Raw genomic sequence first — 13,268 nt, forward strand, 5'->3', positions numbered from 1 at the left:
GCGGGGGTTTACTCTGAGCAGCCCTCACTCTGCACACCCCATCCTGGGCAGAGCTGTTTTAGGCGTCTCTCTGGGACTTTGCTGGTTGCCTTCCATCTGGTAAGGGGCTTGGGTGGGAAGTACCGGGCACAGGCTCTGCAAACCCTGCCCTGTCAGCGTGTGTGCCGGCGGCAGCTCACCAAGCTCCTCACCTGCCCCTCGTCTTCCTGTCACTGCTCGCCAGGCTGGCTGGGCAGGGAGAGTTGAGAGAGAAGGCAGGTGGCTTCCAACCCTGAAGTCACTCTTCTCTCCCCATCCCTCCAGAGAAGGACAGTGAAGCAAAGTTCTGTGCATCCCCTCAGGTGCCGCCTAGCTCTGGTCCCCGCTAGCCGAGGGTACGTGTGCGGGTGATTTGTAGCATATGTGCGTGGGTATGTGAGTCACCAGGTGTGTGTGGGATGGAGCTCCGTGACCAGCTTGACCTCCCTGGCCACTGCTTTCTGCTTCCTCTTCTGAATCTTCCAGTTGTGACCTGGCTGACCTTACATTTGGGGGTCACAAGTGTCTGGAGAACAGATGAGGGCTGGCTGGACAGCTCTCCCCGTGGTGAGGGCTGCCACCTTGAGAGTTTTAAATTGATAATGGGTTTGACCTTTTTGTTTCTTCCAAACGTTTTTATTCTTGACCATTTGCTTGGCTGAGCTCGTCTTAAAAATTTGATTTGTGACTAGTGAGCCCCACAAGGGAGAGGTCCCCTTGTTTCTCCTGAATTCACGCAGGCGGCAGCAGCCTGCCTCGCGTTCACTAGGCTGCATCAAAGCCCGGCTGACTCCCAGGCGCTGCTTCAGAGCCCTCACCTACCCGTGGCTGTGATTGTTCAGATCATGGGCCACCTGGACACCAGAACCAGGAGAATTTCTCTCTGAGATGCCAGGAGAAGGATAATATTTATGGAAGGTTTATTGGGACACATCGTGGAAAGAGTGGGAAGGGATGTGTCGCAGTGTGGTGAGAGGAGAGGTCCCAGGTCTGAGACACAATTATGTGGGCCGTGCAATGCTGTGAAACTTCCACTGTCAGAAGCCCTCCCCTCCTCCTGTCACCTCCCTCTTTTACGTGGAACTTTGCCAAAGACCAGGACACCAGAATGGAATGAAGTGACTAAGTGCAGTGGGATGCTTAGGAATGTGGGTTTGGAGGTAGTCTACTCGGGTGTGAATCCTGGTTGTGGCCCTCCTAAACTGGGTGACCGGGGGCAAGTGACTTAACCTCTCTGAGCGTTAGTGTTCTCAGTGGTGCAAAGGACATGTCAATAGGCCCTGTTTCATGGGGTTATTGTTCCTGAGGTTAAGTGAAGGTTATCCATAGAAAGCACTTAGCATTGCACCTGGTGTGTAGTATGTGCTCAATGAATGTGATTTAGTGCTGAAATTCTCTCTGTGCACCTTGCTTGCAGCCATGTTTGGTTCTGGGAGTTCATTACAAGAGATAAGGATCTTAGGCAAGACTCTCCATGGTAAATGCCTTTTGGAGGTTAAAGGATTTATGTGCAGAGGATGACATTTTTAAAAGGCAGAAACCCCACTAAACTTTTTGGTTCATGAAGGGAAGTGGGGATACCATGGTTTGAAGGGTTATGTCATAACTGGACAGAAATCGTCCTTGTTTTCTGAAACTGAATACGATTCTCTCCTTTTGGGACACCTGGATCTTCTGGGGACAGTGGCTCCTCACGGAGCTGGTGTCTTGGTTTTCAAGTTTAAAGGCTGGCCAAAGCACAGGCTGCCCTGAATGCCCACCAGACAGATTTCTTTTTTTTAGTTTCTATAGGAATATTCTCTTTAAAGAACCTAGAAGCAGTTTCAGGCTGGTGCCAGGAGCAGTAGCTATTTCTTTAAGGAGGAGAGCCATTTCTTCATTCACAGACCACGTTCAGATGCATCAAGAAAAACAATGCTTCTTCATGGGATTTTGTCTGTGTAGACCATTAGCTTGGCTGAAATGTCAAAATCATCTTTGTTCTTTAGTAGCAGATTATTTTTGGATGTAGATCATTTTGGGCTTTTCTCTGCAGAAGCTGCATGGGCAATACCTCCGTGTCCATGTTGTATCTAGATGTTTTTAAGGATAAAATACCCTTTCCCATTACTGTATCCAGTGCTCTGGATGGTTGAGGTTTACATGTGACTGGTTGTCCCTCAGAGTGGCTCCTGGGCTCGGGCCTTGTCTTTAAGCAGAGTGTTGCTTCCTCTTCTGGCTGCTAGGGGATGCTTTTAGGAGCTAAACTGGAGCCCCAGGATGCCGCTCAGCACCCGAGTCCTGCTGGATGTGCGGTGGAAGGAGGGTGTGTGACTAGTGAGGGCTGACCCTCCACCGGGGATCAGAAGTTTTACAGTCTTTTTGCCCCCTCCAGGATCGGTGATGCTGAGAGGGTATTGAAGAACTGGTCCTCCCAGAGCCTTTATTGATTCCTTTAGAGAGACCCCAGGGTGAATCTGACCCACAGCTCTTCCTGGAAGGAGAGAAAAGTCTTTCCTGTAGGTAATTGGTTATCAACCTCAGGTGTTTGTTCAGCTTTTCCCAAGATCAGGCAGCTTGGCATAGATTTCTGAGTTGTTGCTGAGCAGAGTTGAGCTTTCAAGGGTAATAACTCATCAGAATCCCCGAAATCCCCTGATGGACTCTCCACTCAAGAGTCCCTGGGGTTGAGACTAGAGCAGAAGGTTGTTGTCAGCATGGGGCTCCCTGTAGGGGTGAATCCAGACTGTAGGTCTTTCCCCTTCTTGCTGGTGATGGTCTGCACCTGGATATCTCAACTTTGGCACTGTTGATATCTGGGGCCAGATCATTCTCTGTTATGGGCAGCTGTCCTGTGTATGGTAGGGATGCTTAGCATCATCCCTGGCCCCCACCCACTAGATACCTGTAGCATGGATACCCTACCCCCAGTTGCGACAACCCAAAGGGTCCTCAGACGTTGCCTGTGGTAGCAGGAGCAGGCAGTCAAAATCACCTTGGCTTAGAGCCACGAGTCTACACTTGCAAAAAATATTTCAGAGTGTGGGTGTTGAGTTTGGGTCTCTGCTGTACCACTTATGAGCTATGTGGCCTTGGGAAGTTTATACAACCTCCAGGGGCCTCAATTTCCTCATCTATAAAATGGAGATAATCTCAGTGACAGGTTATGTATGCATTCAATAAAACAACAAGATAATAAATAGAAAATGCTTGGAATAGCATTTAGACACAGAAAAAGCACAAAACAAATGGTCATCTCCGTTTTTAATTATTTGGGTGAATCAGACTCCGCCCTCCATCCCCTTATCCATTGGTGACATGTAACGGGGGACACCGTCCACCTAAACCTCAGATTGGATTCGGGTAGCACCTCAGCTTTCTGCATGGAACTCATTGACATCCCCCAGTTTCCTCCTTGGTTCTGGGGGTGCAGGATTCCAGGGAGCAGGGGTGTGGGTAGGCAGGCCAGATGGCAGGAGGGGTTCACTTCCACAGTGGAGAGTTCCAAAGCTGACTGCCAAGACAGGGCGTTTGGACCAACATCTGGGTTTCAGGATTCCCGTTTGAGCACAGTGGGACTCCACAGGGTGGAAGCTGTCTCTGCTGAGATATAGATATTTCCCTGGTAACGATCTCTCAAGCTGACATGAAGACATGGCCACCCACTGGAGCGCGGTGTGTCTGCCACAGCTCTTCTGTAATTTATGAGGCAAGCATCTGTGGAATGCTGTGCTGGAGAGGGAAATGGCAGGAGGTTTCCTCGTCCTCCAGGGGCCAAGAGTGGGGTGCAGGATGGTGGAGGGTCCTTGGAGGAGGAAGAAGCATGGAGGGTATTCCTTTCAGCAGGAACAGAGAGGCACAGGCTGCATACTGGACAGTTCAGACCCCTCAGCCCCTGGGGAGGTGGCTGCCTTTGTGTCTGGAGTAGTTTTAGCTGTGTTGCCCTTGGCTTTAATCATTTCAGAAATATTTAACCCCAGTGCTAGCAAACTGGAGCTTGATTTGGGCTTCTCAGCTGGAAAGAGTTGGACTGCAAGCCAGTGTCTTCCTAATTTAAAAAATTTCAGCAAGATGGTCATTGTCCCTTTGGGTCCTCTAGAACATGACTTGGAGCTCAGGGAACAGGAGGGAGACCATTTTGGGGGCTGGGACAGGAGTCTTTGCCAAGGATGCTTGTGGCCTGGATGATGGCGGTGGTGGTGGTGGTGGCGGTGGAGTTGTGTACCTGAATTGAGGACCTTGAGTTGTGTACCTTATGAGATACATTTCAAAGGATTTAGGATCTATTGGGTATTGGGAATGAGCAAGATGCAGAGTCAAGTCGACCTCCAGAAAGGCAGGGAAGAGCATAAATTTGATTCTGGACTCTGGCTGACGTTGCTCTGAGACCCAGGTGGCAACATCTAATGGATAAATGGGTCGGGGATGGAGATTCAGACTTGAGGGTCATCAGTGTTGATGGTAGTTGAGGCCAAGAGGACACCCGAGATTGACTGGGGAAAGAAGAGGAGTGGCAAGAGAAGGGGCTTTACTATAAGCCTGGGAAGTCTTAATGATGAGAGGAGAAGAATCCATGAGAAAGGTTGGAGGACCAGCAGGCAGAGAATGTGTGGCTCCACAGACAGGAGAGGGAGAAAGACAGGGGTCATTTGTGTTGAAGAGAGCCCATTGGATTTGGCTCTTGCTGGAATTTTAATAGAGGCCAACTGGGGGGTGGAGTACAAAGATTCACCCTAAGTCTGGACACTCTAGCACCCAACTACAGTGTGTGCAATGAAACAAAGGACACTCCATGGTCTTGACACTCTTGCAAAACTATAGTTCGTGTGTGTGTGACTCCAAAGCCTCTGTCCTCTTAAAACACTCAGCTGTCACTTTTCCATGCTACCTTGGAAAAGGACCCAGCCTTGGTGGAGAGCCCTGCCCTGGCTGTGTTCCTCGGCACAAGATGATGTCATGGGGAGACCCTCACCTCTCTACATTAGGGGCCACTTGCCTTTTTCATTCCTTCTCCAAGTGTTTGAGCAGCTCCTATGGTGCCAGGTGCCAGGTGCCAGGCTAGGTGCTCTTCTACAGGATGGATCAGTCCCTGTTCTCCTGGAAACCCTACTCTAGTGGAGGAGACAGATTCTGGTCCATGGGCCTAAGCCACCCCCCACCTGTGTTTGTAAATAAAGTTTTATTGACACACAGCCACACCCATTTATGTGCATATTGTCTGTGGCCACTTTCCTGCTGCAGTGGGAGAATTGAATAGTTGGAGCATAGACTGTATTGCCCACAAAGCTGAAAACATTTACACTGAGAATCTCAGGTGCAGGGTTTTGCACCCCCATGGTGTCCCATGGGGGCATGAGTACAGCGGCCCTTGAAATGCACACAGTTCTGAGCTGGGTTTGCTACAAGTACCCACCTTGTGGGACCCCAGAGGAGACGGAGTCAGCTCCCCTACTCTCAACTTTTTGGGTCTTTGGTGTCAGGCGAAGAACTGAGATTCTGAGTGGGCTTTCCTTATCCCTGTGGCCGGGCACCAGGCTAGTGCTGTCTGACTTTTGGATGGGGGCGAGAAAGGAGGGAGGGAATGGTGACTTGGTGGCCCCCCCCAAGCCTCTCTCTAAGATTGGTCCCCAGTGAGTGTTCAGGGTCCCACTTTGCACAGTTGGCAAAATCTGGTGAGGTCAACCTTCTTGGCGCTGTGACTCTGGGGTACAGAGCCTCCAAATCACTAAGAAGAGAGAGAAAAGAACGGTGTTTTTTTTGCAAGCACAAGAACTTGGGTTATTGAAATTAACATTTACCCCAAAGTTTTATAATGTCTGGGCATGCATATTTAAGCATCTGCTTCAAAATCTCTCACTAATAAGCAGATGGTGCATTTAATTCCCCCCTTTTTTGTTCTCTGAGCAATACACGGCTTCCTGCACTGCGTTCCTTGCAGGCAAACTGCACATGGAGGTGACAGTACTTCTGACCATCAGCACAGATCCCCCGAGAGGCCACTGAGAGCCCTGTATTTGTGCGGCTGTTGTGAGGAGGAGCTGGCCTTTTCCCTTATCAGCTCCAGCGGGAAGTTGTCAGGTTACTCACAAGTCCACAAGGCTCCTGCCTTTGCTTTTCCAGAGAGTCTCAGCTGCATCTGAACCCTAGACCTCACTGGCCAGAGAGCCAGTGTCCCAGGCAGGGTGCAGTCTGAAGGGGGAGGGGGCCTGGGAAAAGCTGCAGGGGAGGAACTCCAAAGAGTGGGTAGAGGCAAACAGGCAGAGAGAAGAGCCGGCATGCAGAAGCAAGGACCTTGAAGCCACAAAGGAGAAAGGTGGATTTCCAAAAACAGAGAGAAGAGTAGACACTATTAACGTGCTCCAAGTGTGTCTGGGTTTTGTGACTTTTGCTTGTTTCCTTCCCCCTGGCTCGTCTCACTGTGTTCCAGGGTGTCATAGAAACAGGCTCTCAGGGGCTCTGTGCAGCTCCCGGTTCTGAGGGTCTTTGGGGAACGAAGGGGCTGCCCAGTGGGTTCCCTTGGCTCTGTGGCCCCTCCTGCCTGGTCCCTCCACCCTTGACTGTGTGCGGACCCGCCTTGCCTTGCCTGTCAGACCTCCTTCTGGGAGAAACCTGGGCAGGGCTTGTGTCTTTGCTGTGGGGCTGTGTCTTGTGTCTCTGCATATGGAAGACTTTGTGACTTGGAAACGTGTTGGCTTAAATTGGAAGGCGTGTGATGCCTGCGAGGGAAAATCTACTGCCCTTTTCATTTTTCGTTTTGATTCCGTGTTCTGTGTTGTCCTGATGGAGTGGTAAGCCCTGGCCTCTAGGAATGGGGCTGGATGAAAGCATCTACATGGTCTGAGTATAATTCCTTGGCTTTTGTTCTGCTTATTAGCAATACACATTATTATTTGCTCATTGTAAAGAATTTTAGCAATACAAGTATATATAAAACAAAAAGCAAACAACTCTTTTATCTGCCTCTCTTCAGCCTTGCTTCCCAGAGGTGACAGCAGGAGGGGAGGGGTTGACATATACCCTTCCACACCTTTCTCTTTGTATTCAAGCATATATAGTTGCACATAAATAGTTTAATCTTTTTAAAATAAAAATGGGATAATGCTCCATTTACTGTCTGGAAAAGCTTCCTTTTCACTCAGTGATGTGTCTTTGGCATCATCTCATGGTGAAACCTGGGCTCCACCTTGCTCGTAAGGCAGTTATTCTGCTGTGTGGATGCACTGTAATTTATTTGGCCGACCCTAGATTGATGGGTCTTTGAATGGTTCCTGCTTCCTCCCTGTTGCAGATGGCGTTGTGATGAATATCCTGTCACACATTGCTTGGGGTTCTGTGCCTGTGCTTCTCTAGTAAGTGTCTAGGGCCAGGATATCCAGGGGCAGAGGGGGATCTGTGCTGAATTTGCATCCTGGTTAAATATCTCCCTGCCTCCCCAGCCCCACAAGACTCACACGTACCATCCTCTATAGGGGTCACCCTCTGAAGCCTGAAGGGCACTGGTCAGATGGCATTGGCCGCCTCACTTCCACTGGGGTCAGTCTACACCCTGCTGCCCCTGGGGGCCCAGCAATCTCACCAGCTCCTCCTGGCAGGACCTGGCTTCTGACTGTGGCAGGTGGCCTCACCCGAGGGAAAGTTCACTTTCCCAAACATTCTTGGTTATGTTACTGCAAGTTCCAGGGTTGGCATGTGCCTCCTTTAGACCTTGCTGCTTCCCACCTGTGTGCCCTTGAGCAAGCCATTTCAGCTCTCTGATCTCAGTTTCCTCAAATGTAAAATGGGGATAATACAACAATGAGGGCTGCCTCCTTGGCTGTTGGGAGGACTTAAGGAAATGACCACCACTTCTGCGACGTTTGGCTTGTTGTGCACGTTCAGCCAGTGCTGGGCAGGTCATTGCTGAGTTTTCGGCATGCTGGTCTGTGGCTTTACCAGGGGTATGTTTTTTGTGTCGAGTCCAATGCCAGGCCCTTAGTAGCTGCTCAGTAAACACTTAGTGAGTGATTGGCAGGGACGGAGATTGGGGTGGAGGCAGCGGGAGCAGACGAAAGGCAACGGGCTCATTAGTGAGCCCCCAGCTAGTGGGCTCCAAGATGAACCTCCGTCCTCAGAGCCCCTTGCCCCTTGCTATACTTGCCAAGCACACAGGGCTCTGCTGTGTCTTCCAGGCCAGAGCCCAGGCAGGTGCCGGTCAGTGTCCTGGTGCATCAGGGCACCTCCAGCCCCAGCTTGGTCCTGGATGCCAAGTGGCCCCAAGGTGGCCGGGACTTTGCTGGTTCTGAGCCCAGACACAGAAGACAGGGAAGTGGGGGGTGGGCAGCACCCACAATTTGACCCTTTCTTTCCCCTTTGCTTTGGACCCTGCAAGGCACGTGGGCTTGTATGTGTGCATGTACTTGTGTGTGCCTGTATGTTGGTGTTCTTGTTTGTGTGTGACCTTCTCTGTGAGTTTCCAAGTCGGGTTGTTTGTGCCAGATTACATGCAGGAGGTCCAGTTAAACTTGACTTTCAAATTAACATTTGTTTTTAAATAAGTGTATCCCAAAGCAATATTTGGGACATACTTACACTAAAAAATAATTCGTTGTTTATCTGAAATTCAAGTTTGAACGGCATCCTGTCTTTTTACTTGCTACGTCTGGCAATCCTGTGGGGGGTTATGGGTATGTGTTGGTGTATCTCCACATGAGGGACTGTCTGTAGGCACCAGGATAGGGATGGAATGGGAAGACCGTCCAGGGCCGCTTAGTGGCCCAAAGTCTGTGGGGTTGATGCTCTGGTCCCTGGGCCTGGGCAGTGCTCCCCAGCACCTGCCTCCACCTGCCACCTCCATTGGTTTCTCTCCCATCCCTCTCTAAACACAGGGCAAAAGCTGCCCCATCCACCCTCGTTTGGAACACAGCCGCCCAGCAGACGAGATGCAAACAGCGTGCCAGATGGCTGCAAAGCTTTCCCCAGCTCCCTCTGGAAGGGGCCTGCAGATGAAATGGATGCCCTCGTCTGCACGGCTCCCCCTTCCAGAAAAGCCGGGCCGACAGACACTCCTCCTTCCTGGCAATTAAACTGCCCCGTGTTTTGCCAAACAAATAAAGCCCTTCATTTCCACCATAAACTTGTTCACACGCGCGGGCTGATTGATCCACCAGTGTGCCTGATTCATCAGCTCTCTCGCTGGGTGGGATGAGAGGCTCTTCTCTCAGGCCCCAGTGAAGAGCTGCCTAATTTCCATCTGAAAGACTCGGTAGAAACCAACCACAGCATTGGAAGAAAGCTGCCTCTTCTCCCTTGGCAGGTTCCTCGTTTTTCTTGACATTTGACTGTGATTGAGGGGGCATTTGCATCCGGCTGGCTGGGGGCTGTCAAGGAGGATGTTGGACTTGGCCTCTGAGTCCACTGCAGCCCTTCATGGGAAAAGCCAGGAAGGAACCTTGTCCTGTGTTACTGTTAAGTCTTTTACTGAACTCGTTATAGACAAGGTCTCTGTTTCCTTGCAGCTCCTCTGTGAGGCGGGTGCTATGATAATCTGCACGCTCACTTGCTCTCTCTAGTGTCTTTCAAGCTCCTGTACACATGCTATGCTCTTTTCTGCCACAGGGACTTTGCACATCCTGCTCTCTCTGCCCGGAGAGCACTTTCCCTCCCCCCTTCACCTGGTAAACATCTCATCTGCCAGCTGAGTCATCACTGCCTCAGGGCAGCCTGGCCACAGTAAGTCACAGCAACTCCTGTTACCTGTTCTTATAGCACCAGCTGTCTCTCTGTTTAGATTTGGCCCAACTAGAGATAACTGTTTCTTTGGGCATGACTCTTTGATGAATATCTGCCTCCTTCTACACTACGATGACCATGAGGGTAGGGGCCATGCTTGTTCTTGATTCCCACTGTGTTTCTGGTGTTTAGCATACGTCCAGGTAGAATTTGATTAATGAATGAGGCATACCCATTTTACAGATGAAAAAACTGAGGCTCAGGAAAATTACACAATTTGCCTGGTGTTATGCAGTCACTCAGAGGTGCGGCTGGATTTGAACCCACCTGGTTGGTCTCTGGGTTCATGCTATTAATGTGGTAACTCTCCAACTGCAGAAGTGAGAGAGATTATGCAGGACATGTGTTGCCAGAATCCCAGGCGTCCTCTAGAAGGTGATGTAGGAACATATCTGCCTATGGACCTTTTTACCGTTGCATAGAATGCCCCATTAGGCATTGCATAGAATGCCCCATCTTTCTGTCTTACCCTTAGCAAAGGCCTTTGTAATATTTGAAGAGCAGTTGTCGGTGTGGGAGGATGGAGCCTATATCATATTTGGATCTCGTGGTCTGCCATGGCCCTCTCATCTTCTTTAGCTTCAGTTATGCAAAATCCACACTGTCTCTTTTGGTAGATGTTCAGTTTCTTTTCCCCCTTCAAGTTTGCTTAATACTTGATTCCACAACTGAGGCCTGCTCCCTAGCCCCATCCCTTACCCAGGTTGACTTGGATTTTGTCAAGAACTACTCCAGCATTTGGTGAAGGCCAGATTGAAGGAAAGCCTTAGAAAAGAGGATGTGTGAAGAAAGTGAAGCTACCTGATGGGTGGGCAGTCACTAGGGTCAATCCAAAGGCTGGAAGAAGGGCTGACTTGGAGAACTGGAGGAGTCTCAGGGCTGAGGGTCAGGTCCAGGTTGACTAAAGGGGCTGAGTCTGCCGGGGTGAACTTCGAGTATTTAATAAACCCCTCCTTCTCCTCATGGGTGGGGAATAATTGATGAGACTGCTAAATTTGATGGGGATTAAAGATCCTTTGGTGGAATTTACCTAGAATGCCAACAGTGTGACACCACCAAGGCATTGATTATTGATTGCCCAGCTGTCATCAGTTCATCAGCCTTCAGTTCTAGCTGTAATTTACATTAATTATCAATGCAAGTTTTTACTTTCCTAGTCAATAAAAGGGGTGTTCAGAGAGCAGTGACCAAGGCTGGGCACTACCCAAAATGATGTGTATTTCCTGGGCAAGCTTCTTGCCTGCTCAGCCACAGGTGGAAATGCATCCTAAATAACTCATTTGGTTCTTTAGAGGGCTCTGAATAAATGGCAAACAGCTCAAGTCCATTCCTCTACCCATCCATCTACCCACCCACCCATCCATCTACCCACTCACCCATCCATCCATCCACCCATCCACCCATCCACCCAACACTCCCCACCCTCCCTCCATCCATTCATCCACCCAATGCTCCCAACTCTTCCTCCATCCATCCATCCATCCATCCATCCAACCCTCCCTCCCTCCTTCCCTCCATTCCTCCATCCATCCATCTGCTTGTACCTGTGTTCATTTATTCAGTAAAGACTCATTAACCACCTAGTAGATTCTGGGAAGGCACCTACTCTAGTGGCTGAGAACACAGGCTAAACCTGGGCTCAAACCGAGTTCCACCACCTCCTAACTAACTCCTTAGGCAAATTACATAGTCTCTCTGTGGCTCAGTTTTCTCATCTGACAATTGGCTATTAATAACTCCTACTGTTGCAGGTATAGTGAGGATTAAATAAGGTGCCACATTAAAAAGTGCATCATCCACACTCAATAGATATTAGGTTTTACCATTTATTCTTAATCTTTGTAGGTGCTTCAGCTAACATGGTGAGCATAGGGAAGACATGTATTTGAATAGGAGAAGGCCAGACAGTTATGGGGGGGCCTGGACCAATCTTGGTGGCTCAGAGAAATGTTCCTTGAGGAACTGCTGTGTCAGCTGAGACTTGCAGGGTGGGTACCAGTTAGCACCTGGAGATCCCAAGACAGGGTGTGGTCAAGTAACCAGGGCCTGGCGGGGTTGGGTCCTGGTCCCCACTGGCAGAGTTGAGTGACCCAGCCTTTTTGTCCCCTCTGCCAAAAGTCCACCAGATCTGGGAGTGGCTCTGTTGGGAGGGGGCTGGCCGTGATGGTTGGCCTTTACCCTTCATCACACTCCCTGTGTGGCATCTGGAAAGCCTGTGCCTCAGTCTCCTGTCTGGGGAGTGGGGTTAGGAATACCAAGCCTGCTTCCCTCCCAGGACTGTTAGGAGGATAAATGAGATGGTAAGTGAGGGCCCTTTGAAAATGAAAACATTCTGTTTGAATGCAAAGTGTTCTGTGACGGATATTATCTATCCTGTGAAATCATTGTTGACCTTGAAAATGTCTATTCAAAAACTGAACGGAGTAGGGACTTCCCTTGTGGCACAGTGGTCCAATGCAGGGGACACGGGTTTGGGCCCTGGTCTGGGAAGATCCCACATGTCACAGAGCAACTAAGCCCATGTGCCACAACTACTGAGCCCGTGTGCTGCAACTACTGAAGTCCACGTGCCTAGAGCCTGTGCTCCGCAACAAGAGAAGCCACCGCAATGAGAAGCCAGCGTACCGCAACGAAGAGTAGCCCCTGCTCACCGCAACTAGAGAAAGCCCGCGCGCAGCAACGAAGACCCAACACAGCCAAAGATAAATAAATAAATAAACAAATTAAAAAACCTGAATGGGGTTAACCCTTCCTCCCTACCTACACTGGGGAAGAGGATCTGTCAAAGATTGCTGTTGCTATTTTACACACGGGGAAAACTAAGGAAGGTGCAGAAATGGGACCAGGACCCTGGACTCCTGACTCTGTCGGTGTAGGGTCTTAAATGAGTGAACTGCTTTGTATTCTTTCTACAGGGTTGCTCTGTAAGAAATATCCCTCATCTAATATTCAAAGGGGGACCTGAGACAGTTTCTAAAAACAAAAGTGGCTGTTGGGTGGGTTCAATTATCTCTACAACTGGGACAGCTCTGGGAATGAAGCAAGAGGAGACATCCTTGGAGTCAGAGGGATTTGGGTTTGAACCCCAGATTTTGACAGTTACAAGCTGGGAGAACTTGGGCAGGTTATTCAACGTCTCGGAGCCCCAGTGACCTTGGAAAATAGGATGCATTGTGTTAAAACTTGTAGGAAGACTCCCACCTGGCCCCTGTAGGCGGAGGGGTGACCAGCAGGGCAGGGTTTGAGTCTCACAGGTGCTCTGACTGACAACACCCACAGTCATTCCTACAAATGCTTCCCTGGCAGAGTTTTCTACGTATCAGGGATCATGCAGATGGGATGTTAACACAGTAGTCAGCACAGAAATCAACATTTGTGGGTTTATTTTAGCGCCTTTTTTGTTGTTCTCCATATTTCCATATTTCCCCAACCCTCAGGAGCATCAGAATCACATGGGAGAGGGTGTTTATTAAATATACGAATTCCTGGGGCTCATGCCCAGA

At 49.8% G+C, this 13,268-nt stretch overlaps 1 protein-coding gene across 1 annotated transcript in view; it reads left to right on the plus strand.

Moving 5' to 3' along the window:
* RBFOX1 (RNA binding fox-1 homolog 1) overlaps positions 1–13,268 on the plus strand; it is a 2,204,869-nt gene that overhangs the window by 7,893 nt on the left and 2,183,708 nt on the right. The window lies entirely within an intron of this gene.

This window comes from Balaenoptera physalus, assembly GCF_965194825.1.
Source record: "Balaenoptera physalus genome assembly, chromosome: 16".
NCBI lineage: Eukaryota > Metazoa > Chordata > Mammalia > Artiodactyla > Balaenopteridae > Balaenoptera > Balaenoptera physalus.